General features: G+C 43.0%; 1 pseudogene; it reads right to left on the bottom strand.

The window, feature by feature from the left end:
• Window positions 1-18172: 18172 nt before the first annotated feature.
• Window positions 18173-18974, bottom strand: LOC119310715 (annotated as a pseudogene).
• Between the last annotated feature and the right edge of the window lie 1024 nt (window positions 18975-19998).

Below are 19998 nucleotides of genomic sequence, written 5' to 3'. Positions count from 1 at the left end.
TTGGTACTTGATCGGACAGATCACGAAGGTGTACGACTACATCAACCGCGTTGATAAACGCTTTCACTTAGCTATCTTCAAGGGTATGAATATGCTCTCCCCTCTCGTAGCTATGCATCTCCATGGATAAGTGTTGCGTGTGCGTAGAAATTTTTTGTTTTCCATGCAACGTTCCCCAACAATACCATGGCCTTCGTCGCCAGCAGAACACGCTGTTCTCTTAGTCGATGGCTCCTTTTCTTTGGAGGACGGTTCAGCGACGACTGGTATGGTTTTGAGGAGGCATGATGGATCAGTGATTTTTGCAGCCTACCATTTTGTTTTTAGCTGGAAGTCAAAATTCATGCTTTAATTCAGGGTATGGTCTGGCCATCGGAAACACAACCCTTCCGGTGATTGTTCAGTCAGATTCCTCGGAGGCCTTGTTAACTTTAACTAGTGGTGGGTTGAATCATTCTGACATATGGTCATCCGGTTGCAGAAATTAAATTGTTGATGATTGATATGGAGTTTATTCCACAGAAGATCCGTAGGGAACAAAATAGAGTGGCAGATCAATTGACTTTGTATAGTCGCACAAAGTGTACTACCGCGGTGTGGCTTAACCATAGCCCCCATTGTATTGAGGAACTTGTGCCTCTCGATTGTAACTCTATTATTCATAAATAAAACTCCCTTTTACCTTGCAAAAGAAAGATTAGTGTCCACTGCAATTTACTTTATTTTCACTTTGAACAAACATATTTTGTAGTAGCTGCAATTCGCACATATTGGATATGTGGGCACGCCAAGTCGCTAGTCGCTAGCTAGCTAGCTAGGAGGATATAAATATATAGGGTGTTTCCAAGAAGCTAAGTAGTATATACATCCTGCAATTTTGATGATGTTATTAACAAACATAAGATCCATTTATCTTATTAGGCTGGTTGTAATGGGAAGTATCATATACTAGTATCATGCATATGATACTAGTGTATGATACTACCTCCTTAATGCATAATATCATATACTAGTATCATGTAATATTTTATTTATTGCCATGCATGACACATAGTAGTATAACATTTATTATGATAGCGTATCATGATATGATACTCAACCCTCTCTTTCCTCATTTAATTCTATGACACCTCATCAAAATTGCCTAGTTGGCATGCATGATACTAGCTATGTAACATCCCGATTTTCGGAATGTTTTAAGAAAAAGTTTACCAATAATCAGGGTGAGAAAATTTCATTTGTTTTATTTGTTAACAAAGCTTAAATTGGACTTTTCTAATTTGGAGGATTTAATTTGATCTAATGCGAACTTATATTTAACATTGCGTTTTGTTCTTCCCTTTTAGTTGGGTTTTGTTTTTCTCGCTTCATCATATTAAATTATGCACATTTGTTTTTTGGAACTTCTTTTGATTTGTTGTTTGATCTTCTATTCTTTTCCTAGATTTTCTTTAGAAATATCTAATCCATTTCTTCCATAATTTTCTCATAAGAAAATCTAATTACTGTTTTCCATCTGTCTAACTATGGGGAGAATCTGTGTCAGTCTTTTCTATCTATCTCTATTTCTTTCTAAACCGAATGGGCCAAAGTCCATCTTTTTTTTTTTTTTTCACATGGGCCTTAGCCCATTTACCACATGGCAGCTCAACCTCTCCTTGTCACGTACACACAGAAACCTGGTCCATCATACAGTAGATAGAGAAACCTACAGAGAGAAACGCACAGAGAGTCACCGCCGCCTCCTTTAATTCCCTCTGCTTGACTCTTCCCTTCCTTATTTCTCTTTCTCTCCACTTGCCCATCTCCCACCGCCAGCCCAGGCGCTTCATCTCCTCCACTCACGCACTTACAGGCGCACAACATTAACAGAGAAGAGCAAACGTAGAAAACTTACAGCCAGCGATTCTCCTCCTCCTCTTACACCCTTTAATTGCTGCAGTTTCCAAAATTGAAGATATGTGTACGTGCGCCTCCACCTCCTCCTCCACCCCAATCACTTCATCCTGTTCCTCCACCCACGCCTACAGGGGCTCACGTTACAGAGAAGAGAAGTGAAGGTACAGTCACTATGCAGCCTCCTCCAACTCCTGGAAATCCCAATCGTTTTCAGTGTTGATGATATCTAGACGTGCTCCACGGTCTCCTCTCTCATTCCCATGAGTCCTCATGCCCTCTCTCTTCCTCCTCTGCCCAAGTACCCTCACTGAACTTTTGAAGCTCCATGGACGCAAGGTCTCGATCCCGGTGACCCGGACCATCTCCATCCATGCCCTTGCGCCAGAAGGTTGCCCTCCACACCACGATTCCATTCAGGGAAGAAGGAACGCGTCCCGTCGATCACACACAGAGAATTCCGCATGTCCGGGTACACTGTTCATCAAGTTCGTCGCACCGTTCCGTCAAACTCGATGAGCCTTTACCCAATTCCACTTGCACGCCTTCTCAACATCACTTGTGTTATCTCCTAGACATCATAGTTCCTCCTATTTTTGTCGTTGGGCGCGTTGATGCTATCCATCGCATGAACCAAATATTATAGGCATATTTCCATTGTTTTGGTTCATCGTTTGATCTTGATCCCAATAGATGAAACGTTGTGAGTGGTTAGTGAAACCCGGTTGTGGTTTTAGATTTTGCATACTTATCATATTAGGAGTTCGTTTAGTGCAAATGGGAATTGCACTACGTGTGTGTTCTTAGTTCTTACACTATTTATTTATTTTACTCGTGTGATTTATACCTAGGAGTCGCTCATAATTATTTGATAATCATAGGAGTTACATATGATTTACTAGATTACTTGTTTGGTCAACCGGGTTTTAGTGTAGAGTTAAATAGCGGTTTATGCCTAGAATCCGATAAGTGTTTTGAGTTCGGTAAACTTTTCTTGTTAGTCTAATATTTTGTTATGTTAGTGATATGCCTAGGAGTGCATGCTAATGGTTACATAATTTCGTGTGTGACATGTGACTTCTTAGATTTATTTGTTTACCGATAGTAGTTATTTAAAATAAGTGTTGCATGTCGTTTCATGATGATAATGTTGGTGCGTCAAGTAACCCTCTTTTGTGCATGCGTACAAAAGTTGGTGAACATCATATATAATAATATTTTCATAGAATTATTCTTAGCTTTGCTTGATTTCCTTAGTTGGATTACTTCATGTCTTGATTATTTTAATTTTGTCTAGCATAGCGATATATTAAATATGGTTTATAGATATTCATTTTCATCCACATCGCATGCTTGCTTTATTGGTTTGAATCATTGCCATGCCTATGATAGATATTTTTGTATGTGTTGGTGCATAGTTCTCTTGATACTAGACGTCAAATGAAATGCCTTGCTATTTCGAAATGACTATGTTATAGTTTGTTGCATAGAATATTATTACTTAGTTGTTACTCTTATTTTGTAGATGATGTTATCCATGATTACATGGTGTTGGTTTCTTCTTGTCATGTTGTAGATTTATATTGCTAGATATAGGTTATGTTTGTTGCATATAACCTACTCTATTACTTGTTAATTATCCAAGTTGTTCCATTTACCTAGGATGGTAGTTATGCATACTTAGTTAATTGACATGCCATGTTAGTACTTACTCAAAGTAAAAGGCATATTTGGTTATATGCCTACCATGTTTTCTATTGTTACTAGTTTCTTATCTTATGTTCATGCTTTTGCTTATACTTACTTGGTGGATATACATAATAGTAGTTTGATGATATTATGCGTAGTTCTATATCCTATGTGTTTGCAAGTGTAAGTTGTACTAGATAGGTAATGCAAGTCATCTTTGTTATTCGTGCTATGCTATTTCATTGCTTGATGTTGTTGATGCCATGATAGATCTTCACTTGCTTATAAGCATACAATGATTCTCCTTTGTGCCTATATGTCACATATCATGGTAGTACAGTGTGATATTTATGTTAGTCGTTATCAATCAACTTATGTTGTAGTTATGATTTGAATTGTATCGGGACCATTGCACATAGCTCGTATCATGATCGTCGCTATGCTTAGCATTATAACTTATTTATCTTAATCTTTGATTTGGGGTATGCCTAACCTATACATCTTGTCATGATAGTGATTTTTCATGTCTTATTGTGCTCTGTATGATATAGTTGAGTATTTAGTCCTCGTGCTTCTTATAGATGATTACACTTGTCTCATGTTAGTATTATGTGTGTTCCATACTTATTGCAATAGGTCATCACATGCATATGATAGTTTACCTTTCGTATTAGTTGAGTTGTATCTTCCTCATATGCTTAGGGTGCATAGTTGATTTGTTATTTAAGCATTAAGTGGCAATCTTATTGCTAGTGGTTACTTGAGTACTAATTGTTTAGTAGTAAGACCATATCCTACTTTAGTATGTTTCCATGATAACTCGTAAGTATGATGCTTGTTTTATTATATAAGACCTCTTTGTGATTTTCTACTCATATGCCTTGTATGAGATGTGTCTTATTATTTAGTTGTTTAATTAGCTTTCACCATAGTGTTGGTTGGCTCTTGTTATATCATGTTTTCTGATAGTTGTTATTGTTGATGTTTGGTTCTATCTTATGTTAACCATTATAAATATTTAGTAACATCTAAATGTTTATTTATGGTTAATTGTTACTCTTAAACATGCCATGTTCTTTCTTGTGGTAGTTTGTGGTTACATTAGCATGTATTACCATGTCATGTATAGGACAACTCTTATTTGATGGGATGTTTAACTTGTTTATATTAGTTGACATATGTTTGGTTTGTAATATTGTATCTATATCATTTAGTTTTGCTTTAGGACCAAACCTAGATCCAACTCAATTCAAGTTGTGGTTGAAAGATGTTTGATTGCTTAACTAGTATGGTTTGAAATGTGTGTTTGTCTTATGGAACACTTGCTTTTCAATTGTTATATAGTTGATGTATATGTTTGCTACTGCTGACCATTATAAATATTTAGATTCTATCTAAGTATTTATTTGTGCTGAACCTTTTACCTTTATCATGCCATGTTGTGATTGTGTAGTTAAAATGCATAGGATGGTTCCATTTCATGTGTGTGGATGCCATTGTGTTTGTTATATACTTGTTTCATGTAGAGTTAGTCGAGATGTGTAGTGGGCACTACTAATGATTAGTAGCACAGTTCATACTAAAGCGTTAGTCTTGATCGCCAAGCCTTCCATAGCTGTGTCAACCTAAACCTTGTCGTTTAATCATCTCTCTTACCTCCCGATCATGCTACCTCATTTTGAATTTCTATCTAATCAATATCTTGCTATCCATCCACTCTTATTGTTGTTTTGGATGTTATTTGGATTTTCTATTTGCTTTGGTATTTATTGTTTATCTTTTGCTATCGTTACGACAAGTAGGGAGTGGTGATGCTGGACAAGGACATAACCAGGTTACCGAAGGACTCAACAACGAAGGCATGCCTCCTTCTTTGATCATATTTATCCTATGTTTACAAAATTGCATTCTGTTTTATGGTTACCATATGCATGCTATTTTAATTCTTGTAGCTAGCTCTGGGTGAAACTTACCATCTGAATACTGGTGCGGGCGACAGCTAAATCAAGGATTGAAGGAGCGATTGGCTGCCCTTCACAGGTTGAAGGGGGCAATCAGTCGTCCGTGCCGCATGAGGCCTAATAAGTCTTGGATTTGAAGATTGTGATAACAGTACAACCACATGCTATATGGGCACTGGCTTGGTTAATTAGTTAGTTCACTCTTATTGTCGTCATCGCCGTACTAAATGGGATAGCTGCCTTGCGAGGAGTATCCTCGGCACAAAAGGGGGGCCTGGACTGTGAACTGCGGTTACTTCCGTGTTGAAACCTAGTGGGCTTGGCACAGCAAGTTTGGTCTAATGAAAGACCTCGTCACAATCTCCCTGCCGGTATACCAAATGGTGTACTACGCCAGCGGCCACTGGTGGCAACAAGTCGGGATTGTGTCGTGTGGGTAAAGTGTACAACCTCTGCAGAGTGTAAAACTATTCGAATAGTCGTGTCCATGGTCATGGGCAACACATGAATCTTTCTTGACGTACGGGACCTGTCTTGCTTATTCCCTCTTTGCCCCTATTCTTGAAATCTATGAAGGACGTGAGTTGATCGAGGATCCTCACTTTGATAAAAGTTATTCTGAGATAAAACATTTTTCATCTAAAACTGCTATTATCCAAGTACTATGTTATTTTAAACAAAATTAACTTTTATGCAAATGAGCCATACAACCTTCCTTTGAAGCCACATGTAGCTATTAGGTCCTTCCCCGTGGGAGGCATGTTGAGTACGTAATGTACTCATGGCAATACATTTGTTGAACAACAGAGTTCCATGAAGACAAAGGTGATGACTATGACAACTATGGCGATCCGTAGGAGTGAGGTCACGTGGATTACATCGACTGCCTGTGGCTGAGATGGAATCGCTACGCATTGTACTTTCTGCTGTTTTTCTGAATGTAATAAATGTCATGAGACATTTCTCTAGGTATGTCTTGTGACAATATATATTACTTGTAATACTTTAATGTATTATGCAATGATATCATTTCACTGTGTTGTCAATAATGATCCTGGGGTTAACAAATATACACAGGAGAATCTGGAAGCTAATTCCGGGTTCTCACAAGCTATGATACTACCAATACAACCAGCCTTAGAGCACTAACTAAGGACAACTACGTACATAGTACTACCCAAGCCGGATAGCGCCACGTACATCCTACGTAGACATAACGTATGCATGTTTTAATTTGCGTGTTGTAGTTAGTGGAGTATCCGTTAATTAAGAGCTTTGCTACGTACATGAGGGGATTACAGGGTGTCATGGCAGTTTCTAATTGGTCACTAGTAGAGGCACGGGTCGATAAACTTACACGCACGGACCTTTACCGAGCTTTACGGATTCTTTCCAACTAAACTAACTTTTCCCCCCTGATTTTCAGTGAGGTGGGCCCCGCCCCATCTCCAACTACCAATCCCAAGTTCTCATGTTGGCCAGTCCGTCGACCCCGTGAACAAATTGTCCGTGAACCTCTAGCATTGCTTGGCACTGGTCCACCCTCATTGAATTCAGGGGGCGCATGTTTAGAAAGTTTGGAAGAAGCACGTAGAACCTTTGTAAACGCCTGTATGTCTACTCCCTCCGTTTTTAAATATAAGTTTTCTTTAGAAATTTCAATATAAACAATATATATTTACATACTTTAGAGTATAGATTCACTCATTTTGCTCTGTATGTAGTTTATATTGAAATCTCTAAAAAGACTCCTATTTAGAAGTGGAGGGTGTAGCATTTTTGGTTAATTAATTACCGCTCCTAGTTGTATTGGTCACTCCAGCTTTATCGAATGTCAGTATGTCACTCTCGTCATGTGGTTTCTTAGTTAGCAGAATTAAGGTTAGTTAATCTGTTATAATCCAATCCAAAGGGATAATGACTTTTGAGAGTTCAAGTACCAATTTTCCACGCACTCTTAATTAATCACTGTCTATATAGTTGGTCATACTAGCAAAAGAAAGTATTAAAGGTGAAATTGGAAAAGCGGCAGTACCTTCCTGTGCAGGGTACGTGGAAGCAAAAACCAACCAGATTCATTGCACCTGCACCGATTTTGCATTGCACTGAACTAACCTCATTTTGTTCGACCATCGTGGCACTAGCGAGCGGGGCCTTGCACGAGTGGAAACACGAGAGATGCGAGGTGATTACATGAGGTCTTCTTCAATCTCCAGTAAGTTTCTATCTAATCTCATATCTCTGATCTACACAATGACGCTTCGATTTGAGGTAAGCTCTACATGAAAAAGATGCACCTCGATGCTACAGTTTCATTCAGGCGATCGGTTCGTAGTTTCATCGGTCGTAAGTTCTTAATCTCGTGTTCCCGTTTGGAGCTATTCTGGACGAATTTTATCAGATTCGTCGTGCACGGTCGATCATTTGATTTTTTTTGGACCAGCAGCCTAATCTCGTAGTCCCTCACAACATTTGTGTTGTACTCCCTCCGTTCCTAAATATAACGTGTATTAGTTTTTCAAAAAGTCAACTGTTGTCTCTGTTTGACCAACTTTACAACAAAATATATAAATATTTACAATACTTAATATATAAAATATATAAATATATTTCATTGTGAATCTAGTGATAATGGCTTGGTAGTCTAGATATTGATATTTTTGTCTATAAACTTGGTCAAAGTTAGAGAAGTTTGACTTTTTGAAAAAATAATACACCTTATATTGAGGAACGGAGGGAGTAAGTTTTTGGTTTCGACGATCGTAGCTTCATCTCTCTTTGAACAGCAACCTGAAGGAAATATACCCTAGAGGCAATAATAAAGTTATTATTTATTTCCTTATTTCATGATAAATGTTTATTATTCATGCTGGAATTGTATTAACCGGAAACATGATACATGTGTGAATACATAGACAAACTTAATGTCACTAGTATGCCTCTACTTGACTAGCTCATTAATCAAAGATGATTATGTTTCCTAACCATAGGCATGAGTTGTCAGTTGATTAACGGGATCACATCATTAGGAGAATGATGTGATTGACATGACCCATTCCGTTAGCTTAGCACTTGATCGTTTAGTATGTTGCTATTGCTTTCTTCATGACTTATACATATTCCTACAACTATGAGATTATGCAACTCCCATTTACCGGAAGAACACTTTATGTGCTATCAAATGTCACAATGTAACTGGGTGATTATAAAGGAGCTCTACAGGTGTCTCCAAAGGTACATGTTGAGTTGGTGTATTTCGAGATTAGGTTTTGGCACTCCGATTGTCGGAGAGGTATCTCTGGGCCCTCTCGGTAATGCACATCACTATAAGCATTGCAAGCAATGTAGCTAATGAGTTAATTACAGAATGATGCATTACGGAACGAGTAAAGAGGCTTGCCAGTAACGAGATTGAACTAGGTATTGGATACCGACGATCAAATCTCGGACAAGTAACATACCGATGACAAAGGGAACAACGTATGTTTATGTGGTTTGACCGATAAAGATCTTCGTAGAATATGTAGGACACTATGACCATCCAGGTTCCGCTATTGGTTATTGACCGGAAACGTGTCTCGGTCATGTCTACATAGTTCTCGAACCCGTAGGGTCCGCACGCTTAAGGTTTCGATGACAGTTATATTATGAGTTTATGAGTTTTGATGTACTGAAGGTTGTTCGGAGTCCCGGATGTGATCACGGACATGACGAGGAGTCCCGAAATGGTCGAGACATGAAGATTGATATATTGGAAGTCTATATTTGGATATCGGAAGTGTTCAGGGTGAAATCGGGATTTTCTCGGAGTACCGAGGGGTTACCGGAACCCCCCGGGGGCTTAATGGGCCATAGTGGGCCTTAGTGGAGAAGAGGAGAGGCAGCCAGGGCTGGGCCGCGCCCCCTCCCCCCTAGTCCGAATAGGACAAGGAGAGGGGGGCGCCGCCCCCCCTTTCCTTCCTCTCTCTCCCTCCTCTTTCCCCCTTCTCCAAGTCCAACAAGGAAAGGAGGGAGTCCTACTCCCGGTGGGAGTAGGACTCCCCATGGCACGCCTCCTCCCTGGCCGGCCGCCCCTCCCCCTTGCTCCTTTATATACGGGGGCAGGGGCACCTCTAGACACAACAATTGATCTCTTGATTTCTTAGCCGTGTGCGGTCCCCCCTCCACCATAGTCCTCCTCGATAATATTGTAGCGGTGCTTAGGCGAAGCACTACAACGGTAGAACATCAAGATCGTCACCACGCCGTCGTGCTGACGGAACTCTCCCTCGACACTCGGCTGGATCGGAGTTCGAGGGACGTCATCGAGCTGAACGTGTGCTAGAACTCGGAGGTGCTGTAGTTTCGGTGCTTGATCGGTCGGGCCGTGAAGACGTACGACTACATCAACCGCGTTGTTCTAACACTTCCGCTTCCGGTCTACGAGGGTACGTAGACAACACTCTCCCCTCTCGTTGCTATGCATCACCATGATCTTGCGTGTGCGTAGGAAAATTTTGAAATTACTACGTTACCCAACAGTGGCATCCGAGCCAGGTTTTATGCATAGATGTTATATGCACGAGTAGAACACAAGTGAGTTGTGGGCGATACAAGTCATACTGCTTACCAGCATGTCATACTTTGGTTCGGCGGTATTGTTGGATGAAGCGGCCCGGACCGACATTACGCGTACGCTTACGCGAGACTGGTTCTACCGACGTGCTTTGCACATAGGTGGCTGGCGGGTGTCAGTTTCTCCAACTTTAGTTGAACCGAGTATGGCTACGCCCGGTCCTTAAGAAGGTTAAAACAACACTAACTTGACGAACTATCGTTGTGGTTTTGATGCGTAGGTAAGAACAGTTCTTGCTCAGCCCGTAGCAGCCACGTAAAATTTGTAACAACAAAGTAGAGGACGTCTAACTTGTTTTTGCAGGGCATGTTGTGATATGATATGGTCAAGACGTGATGCTATATTTTATTATATGAGATGATCATGTTTTGTAACCGAGTTATCAGCAACTGGCAGGAGCCATATGGTTGTCGTTTTATTGTATGAAATGCAAGCGCCCTCTAATTGCTTTACTTTATCACTAAACGATAGCGATAGTCGTAGAAGCAATAGATGGTGAAACAACAACGATGCTACGATGGAGATCAAGGTGTCGCGCCGGTGACGATGGTGATCACGATGGTGCTTCGGAGATGGAGATCACAAGCACAAGATGATGATGGCCATATCATATCACTTATATTGATTGCATGTGATGTTTATCCTTTATGCATCTTATCTTGCTTTGATTGACGGTAGCATTTTAGGATGATCTCTCACTAATTATCAAGAAGTGTTCTCCCTGAGTATGCACCATTGCAAAAGTTCTTCGTGCTGAGACACCACGTGATGATCGGGTGTGATAGGCTCTACGTTCAAATACAACGGGTGCAAAACAGTTGCGCACGCGGAATACTCAGGTTAAACTTGACGAGCCTAGCATATACAAATATGGCCTTGGAACACGGAGACTAAAAGGTCGAACGTAAATCATATAGTATATATGATCAACATAGTGATGTTCACCATTGAAAACTACTCCATCTCACGTGATGATCGGACATGGTTTAGTTGATTTGGATCACGTGATCACTTAGATGACTAGAGAGATGTCTGTCTAAGTGGGAGTTCTTTAGTAATATGATTAATTGAACTTAAATTTATCATGAACTTAGTACCTGATAGTATTTTGCATGTCTATGTTGATTGTAGATAGATGGCTCGTGCTGTTGTTCCGTTGAATTTTAATGCGTTCCTTGAGAAAGCAAAGTTGAAATATGATGGTAGCAATTACACGGACTAGGTCCATAACTTGAGGATTATCCTCATTGCTGCACAGAAGAATTACGTCCTGGAAGCACCGCTGGGTGCCAGGCCTGCTGCAGATGCAACTGACGATGTTAAGAACGTCTGGCAAAGTAAAGCTGATGACTACTCGATAGTTTAGTGTGCCATGCTTTACGGCTTAGAATCGTGACTTCAACGACGTTTTGAACATCATGGAGCATATGAGATGTTCCAGGAGTTGAAGTTAATATTTCAAGCAAATACCCGGATTGAGAGATATGAAGTCTCCAATAAGTTCTGTAGCTGCAAGATGGAGGAGAATAGTTCTGTCAGTGAACACATACTCAAAATGTCTGGGTATAATAATCACTTGATTCAACTGGGAGTTAATCTTCCTGATGATAGTGTCATTGACAGAATTCTTCAATCACTGCCACCAAGCTACAAGAGCTTCGTGATGAACTATAATATGCAAGGGATGGACAAGACTATTCCCGAGCTCTTTGCAATGCTAAAGGCTGCGGAGGTAGAAATCAAAAAGGAGCATCAAGTGTTGATGGTCAATAAGACCACCAGTTTCAAGAAAAAGGGCAAAGGAAAAAAGAAGGGGAACTTCAAGAAGAACAGCAAACAAGTTGCTGCTCAAGAGAAGAAACCCAAGTCTGGACCTAAGCCTGAGACTGAGTGCTTCTACTGCAAGCAGACTGGTCACTGAAAGCGGAACTGCCCCAAGTATTTGGCGGATAAGAAGGATGGAAAGGTGAACAAAGGTATATGTGATATACATGTTATTGGTGTGTATCTTACTAATGCTCACAGTAGCACCTGGGTATTTGATACTGGTTCTGTTGCTAATATTTGCAACTCGAAACAGGGACTATGGATTAAGCAAAGATTGGCTAAGTACGAGGTGATGATGCGCGTGGGAAATGGTTCCAAAGTCGATTTGATCGCAGTCGGCACCCTAGCTCTACATCTACCTTCGGGATTAGTTTTAGACCTGAATAATTGTTATTTGGTGCCAGTGTTAAGCATGAACATTATATCTGGATCTTTTTTGATGCGAGACGTTTATTCATTTAAATCAGAGAATAATGGTTGTTCTATTTATATGAGTAATGTCTTTTATGGTCATACACCCTTGAAGAGTGGTCTATTTTTATTAAATCTCGATAGTAGTGATACACATATTCATAATGTTGAAGCCAAAAGATGCAAAGTTGATAATGATAGTGCAACTTATTTGTGGCACTGCCGTTTGGGTCATATTGGTGTAAAGCGCATGAAGAGACTCCATACTGATGGACTTCTGGAATCACTTGATTATGAATCATTTGGTACTTGCGAACCGTGACTCATGGGCAAGATGACCAAAACGCCGTTCTCCGGAACTATGGAGCGAGCAACTGATTTGTTGGAAATCATACATATCGATGTGTGTGGTCGAATGAATGTTGAGGCTCGCGGCGGGTATCGTTATTTTGTCACCTTCACAGATGATTTGAGCAGATATGGGTATATCTACTTAATGAAACACAAGTCTGAAATATTTGAAAAGTTCAAAGAATTTCAGAGTGAAATGGAAAATCATCATAACAAGAAAATAAAGTTTCTACGATCTGATCGTGGAGGAGAATATTTGAGTTACGAGTTTGGTTTACATTTGAAACAATGCGGAATAGTTTCAAAACGCACGCCACCCGGAACACCACAGTGTAATGGTGTGTCCGAACGTCGTAATCGTACTTTACTAGATATGTTGCGATCTATGATGTCTCTTACTGATTTACCGCTATCATTTTGGGGTTATACTTTAGAGACAGCCGCATTCACGTTAAATAGGGCACCATCAAAATCCGTCAAGACTACGCCTTATGAACTGTGGTTTGGCAAGAAACCAAAGTTGTCGTTTCTTAAAGTTTGGGGTTGCGATGCTTATGTGAAGAAACTTCAACCAGATAAGCTCGAACCCAAATCGGAGAAATGTGTCTTCATAGGATACCCAAAAGAGACTATTGGGTACACCTTCTATCACAGATCTGAAGGCAGGACTTTTGTTGCTAAATTCGAATCCTTTCTAGAGAAGGAGTTTCTCTCGAAAGAAGTAAGTGGGAGGAAAGTAGAACTTGATGAGGTAACTGTACCTGCTCCCTTATTGGAAAGTAGTTCATCACAGAAACCGGTTCCTGTGACAACTACACCAATCAGTGAGGAAGCTAATGATATTGATCATGAAACTTCAGATCAAGTTACTACCGAACCTCGTAGGTCAACCAGAATAAGATCCGCTCCAGAGTGGTACGGTAATCCTATTCTGGAAGTCATGTTACTTGACCATGACGAACCTATGAACTATGAGGAAGCGATGATGAGCCCAGATTCCGCAAAATGGCTTGAGGCCATGAAATCTGAGATGGGATCCATGTATGAGAACAAAGTATGAACTTTGGTTGACTTGCCCGATGATCGGCAAGCCATCGAGATTAAATGGATCTTCAAGAAGAAGACTGATGCTGATGGTAATGTAACTGTCTACGAAGCTCGACTTGTTGCAAAAGGTTTTTGACAAGTTCAAGGGGTTGACTACGATGAGACTTTCTCACCCGTAGCGATGCTTAAGTCTGTCCGAATCATGTTAGCAACCGCCGCATTTTATGATTATGTATGGCAAATGGATGTCAAAACTACGTTCCTGAATGGATTTCTGGAAGATGAATTGTATATGATGCAACCAGAAGGTTTTGTTGATCTAGATGCTAACAAAGTGTGCAAGCTCCAGCGATCCATTTATGGACTGGTGCAAGCCTCTCGGAGTTGGAATAAACGCTTTGATAGTGTGGTCAAAGCATATGGTTTTATACAGACTTTTGGAGAACCCTATATTTACAAGAAAGTGAGTGGGAGCTCTATAGCATTTCTGATATTATATGTAGACGACATATTATTGATTGGAAATGATATAGAATTTCTGGATAGCATAAATGGATACTTGAATAAAAGTTTTTCAATGAAAGACCTCGGAGAAGCTGCTTACATATTGTGCATCAAAATCTATAGAGATAGATCAAGGCGCTTAATTGGACTTTCACAAAGCACATACCTTGATAAAGTTTTGAAAAAGTTCAAAATGGATCAGGCAAAGAAAGGGTTCTTGCCTGTATTACAAGGTGTGAAGTTGAGTCAAACTCAATGCCCGACCACAGCAGAAGATAGAGAGAAAATGAAAGATGTTCCCTATGCTCCAGCCATAGGATCTATCATGTATGCAATGCTGTGTACCAGACCTGACGTATGCTTAGCAATAAGTTTAGTAGGGAGGTACCAAAGTAATCCAGGAGTGGATCACTAGACAGCGGTCAAGAATATCCTGAAATACCTGAAAAGGACTAAGGATATGTTTCTCGTTTATGGAGGTGACAAAGAGCTAGTCATAAATGGTTACGTCGATGCAAGCTTTGACACTGATCCGGACGATTCTAAATCGCAAACCCGATACGTGTTTATATTGAACGGTGGAGCTGTCAGTTGGTGCAGTTCTAAACAAAACGTCATGGCGGGATCTACATGCGAAGCGGAGTACATAGCTGCTTCGGAAGCAGCAAATGAAGGAGTCTGGATGAAGGAGTTCATTTTTGATCTAGGTGTCATACCTAGTGCATCGGGACCAATGAAGATCTTCTGTGACAATACTGGTGCAATTGCTTTGGCAAAGGAATTCAGATTTCACAAGAGGACCAAGCACATCAAGAGACGCTTCAATTCCATCCGGGACCAAGTCCAGGTGGGAGACATAGAGATTTGCAAGATACATACGGATCTGAATGTTGCAGACCCTTGACTAAGCCTCTTCCACGAGCAAAACATGATCAACACCAAGGCTCCATGGGTGTTAGCATTACTATGTGATCTAGATTATTGACTCTAGTGCAAGTGGAAGACTGAAGGAAATATGCCCTAGAGGCAATAATAAAGTTATTATTTATTTCCTTATTTCATGATAAATGTTTATTATTCATGCTAGAATTGTATTAACCGGAAACATGATACATGTGTGAATACATAGACAAACTTAATGTCACTAGTATGCCTCTACTGGACTAGCTCATTAATCAAAGATGGTTATGTTTCCTAACCATAGACATGAGTTGTCATTTGATTAACGGGATCACATCATTAGGAGAATGATGTGATTGACATGACCCATTCTGTTAGCTTAGCACTTGATCGTTTAGTATGTTGCTATTGCTTTTTTCATGGCTTATACATGTTCCTACAACTATGAGATTATGCAACTCCCGTTTACCGGAGGAACACTTTGTGTGCTACCAAATGTCACAACGTAACTGGGTGATTATAAAGGAGCTCTACAGGTGTCTCCAAAGGTACATGTTGAGTTGGCATATTTCGAGATTAGGTTTTGTCACTCTGATTGTCGGAGAGGTATCTCTGGGCCCTCTCGGTAATGCACATCACTATAAGCCTTGCAAGCAATGTAGCTAATGAGTTAGTTACGGAATGATGCATTACAGAACGAGTAAAGAGACTTGCCGGTAACGAGATTGAACTAGGTATTGGATACCGACGATCAAATCTCGGGCAAGTAACATACCGATGACAAAGGGAACAACGTATGTTGGTATGCGGTTTGATCGATAAAGATCTTCGTAGAATATGTAGGAGCCAATATGAGCATCCAGGTTCCGCTATTGGTTATTGACCGGAAAGGTGTCTCGGTCATGTCTACATAGTTCTCGAACCCGTAGGGTCCGCACGCTTAAGGTTTCCATGACAGTTATATTATGAGTTTATTAGTTTTGATGTACTGAAGGTTGTTCGGAGTCCCGGATGTGATCACGGACATGACGAGGAGCTCAAAATGGTCGAGACATGAAGATTGATATATTGGAAGCCTATATTTGGATATCGGAAGTGTTCCGGGTGAAATCGGGATTTTACCGGAGTACCGAGGGGTTACCGGAAACCCCCGGGGGCTTAATGGGCCATAGTGGGCCTTAGTGGAGAAGAGGAGAGGCAGCCAGGGCTGGGCCGCGCGCCCCTCCCCCCTAGTCCAAATAGAACAAGGAGAAGGGGGCGGCGCCCCCCCTTTTCTTCCTCTCTCTCTCTCCCTCCTCTTTCCCCCTTCTTCAAGTCCAACAAGGAAAGGAGGGAGTCCTACTCCCGGTGGGAGTAGGACTCCCCATGGCGCGCCTCCTCCCTGGCCGGCCGCCCCCTCCCCCCTTGCTCCTTTATATACGGGGGCAGGGGGGCACCTCTTGACACAACAATTGATCTCCTGATCTCTTAGCCGTGTGCGGTCCCCCCTCCACCATAGTCCTCCTCGATAATATTGTAGCGGTGCTTAGGCGAAGCCCTGCAACGGTAGAACATCCAGATCATCACCACGCCATCGTGCTGACGGAACTCTCCCTCGACACTCGGCTGGATCGGAGTTCGAGGGACGTCATCGAGCTGAACGTGTGCTAGAACTCGGAGGTGCCGTAGTTTCGGTGCTTGATCGGTCGGGCAGTGAAGATATACGACTACATCAACCGCATTGTTCTAACGCTTCCGCTTCCGGTCTACGAGGGTACGTAGACAACACTCTCCCCTCTCATTGCTATGCATCACCATGATCTTGCGTGTGCGTAGGAAAAATTTGAAATTACTACGTTACCCAACACAGTCTACTGCACTGACGCTGCCATGTCAAGCTCCTCTGTCCTCTACTCAGAGCTCTCCTATTCATTCCTCTCGATGCCGAAGCCCTTCCCCTTGATCTCCTTGCCCACGTCCTACTACACTAGAGTCGTTTCCGGCGTCGATCATCTCGGCCTCCTCTCTCGTCCACTGCACTGACGATACCATGGCGCGAGCACTGCATTCTCCTCCTCTGTCCACTGTCTTTGCGCGAGCACCACAACTAGTTCGCCGACGGTGTCGCTCGCCGTGCCGCCAACGGGGTCGCTCGTCCATGACTCCATGCTCGTCATGTCAGACACGGCGCCATGGCCACTATCCACCGCAGTCACCATGGTTCGACGCACACTGCATTTCTTCTCCCCCTTCCTCTGCTAGCTCTTAACCCTGTGTGCTAAGTGCAAGTGCTAGCTCTTAATCATACCCCATGCGGGCAACCAAACAACATGTAGTTGCATGCGCCGAAACAATGCAGACAACCAAACAACATGCCAAAGTTGATCCCCTAATGCAGGAAGTCCATATGCAGACAACCAAACAACTCGCAAATGTCGCATATAAGGCTGTTTTTTCAGAGCCATGCTGAGTGGAGAAGGGTATGCTACGCATGTATTGTAGCACACAGCAACCAAACATGCCCTTATCGATGTGATCGCTCCAACGAGCGGACGCGAAGAAGCTTTTCCGTGAAAAATATACTTTTTTCCTTTCCTTGTTCTTGTGTTTGTAGTTGCACGTGAGCGAGTGCTACCAACTTGCATGTAATGGATGCATGTTTGGGCTCTTGACCTGGTCAATCAACACATGTATGCATTTCATCCTTTTTGGGCTCTTGACCTCAGGCTCCATTCCAATTCAGCCGTCAACCATAAAATTCGTTGTGGTGCTTTTTTTGTCTTTCCAAGCGTTAGGTGAACTATCCAAAATCATTCATTTTGACCTGACTTGATTCAAACCAAAATAATTTGCACGTACAAACCAAACCTGCACAGCCGTCGATTTCACAAACGGTTTCCTCAATCCCAACGAAGCTATCTCAATTCTATCTAGCTAGAACAAGACTGAGCAACAAGAAACAGAAAAACAGCGAGCGATCCGTTCATCATCTTCAAGTCATGGAGTGGTGGCTCCAGCACCATGAATCCATGGTGATGGTGGCGCTGTCCTCTGAGGCGCCGAGCAGCTGCTCCAGGTACTCCGCACCAAGGTCCTCAAGCTCCATCACCATGCCCTCTGGCTGCGTCCCCCGGGTGGCGGCCTTCGACTTCATGCCTGTCGTCATGGCCTTCCGGCTACGCATGGAGTGCCGCCGCTTGAGCGCCAGCACGGGCGAAACGCCGTGGGCACGGCCACACACGTCGGCGACGGCGCCCTCGAGAGAGCGCCTGACCTGGTCGGCAGGGAAGTTGAGCACGGCGGCCCCGCCGCGGATGGCGAACGCAGCTTGGTTGTAGGCCAGTGCCGCAGCTTCCGGGCTGTCGAAGGTGCCCAGCCACACCCGCACGCCGTTCTGCGTCGAGTCACGGATCTCCGCCGCGTACTTGCCCCACGGCCGCTTGCGCACCGCGCGTTCCCCCGGCGCTGACTTGGTGACCTGCTTCCTCTCGCTTCACCGGCGCCGCCACGGCCTTGTGCGTGTCCTGCTGGTGCTCTGAGAGCATGTGGAGAAGGAGCATCTCGTCGGCATCGTTGGTGTCGAACGGGAGCAGGGGCGGCGTGGTCAGAGCACGGTGGTGCCATGGCGCGGAGTTGGCAGAGCCAGTGGACGAGCCCGGCGAGTGGAGCGAGGGTTGGCGGGATGCTGCTTCCGCGTGTTGGTTCTGCTGCGTGGTCATGGCACGGTGGGTCAAGAAGTTAACGACGCCGGTGGTGAGCCGCGGGGAGGTCGGCGAAGAGGACGGCGAGGAAGAGGCCGTGCCAGGGGTTGGTTGAGCTCAAGATGAAGCAGGGGAGGGCAGAGTCGGGATTTATAGGAAAAATGCTTTGCTTCCTGGTCTTCCTTCTTTTCTTAACTGTTTCTGGATCCTCTGCTTTGCTGAGGCAAACGTGTGATGGCGATGTGCTCTTGTATTTGTGATGCTATTAATATTTGTAAGAGCATGTTCTAAGTAATGGTAGTAGTAGATTTTATGATGTGATTGGGCTAACAATTGAGATGCAAAATTCAAGTGATTACAGCCAAATAAAAACCCTAGAAATCCATGAATCTTAAAGAAAAAAAAAGTCAACAAATACTGGATGTTAAAATCTAGAACTACTAGTGAAAAAACTCAACAGATTAATGAATGTTAAAGAAAATAAAGTCAATAAAGTCATCTCTACTACTAATAAACAATTAAACATTTTCTTTCTTAAGTACACCCCAGTAAACGTACACAGCTAGATCAGCACCATTAGATCATCCCTCTTAAGTAAATCTTAACCGTCAGGATTAATCTTATCCTGAGATGGTGTGCGCTTAGCAATTACTGCCGGCTGACCGTGCTCCACCGGGTGAAGAAATATCCCATCCTGCGTTCGCAACCGCTCAGCGCCAAATCCCACAATGAAAAAATTAGGGCAAAACAAAATCTCACGTTGCTGCTGCCGCCGCCGCCGTCGTTTGCCAGCAGCGGGCGCGGGGCCGGGGGTCGCCGATGGGTGACCTGTGGCTGCGGACACGGGGAGGGGGAGAAGGGCCCGGGAGACGCACCGCCAGCGAGGGTGTCGCCTAGGATCGGCTGGGGCAGGGGGTCGCCGATGGGTCAGGGTGGACACGGTCCGGGCCGGGCCGGTCCCTGACCAAGCCACCGTTTGGACCGGCCGGCGGCGGACCGGACCGCACCGGACCGAGAAGAGCGGCGGTCCTCTTTTTCTGGACCGGACTGGCGGAGGTAAAGCTCGGGCCGGACCGAAAGGACCGACGGCGGCGAGGTCATGACCATGGCAGCCGCG

Source organism: Triticum dicoccoides, chromosome 5B, assembly GCF_002162155.2.
Source record: "Triticum dicoccoides isolate Atlit2015 ecotype Zavitan chromosome 5B, WEW_v2.0, whole genome shotgun sequence".
Lineage (NCBI taxonomy): Eukaryota > Viridiplantae > Streptophyta > Magnoliopsida > Poales > Poaceae > Triticum > Triticum dicoccoides.
Note: the sequence above shows the minus strand (reverse complement) of the source record. Positions and strands in the feature narration are given on the sequence as shown.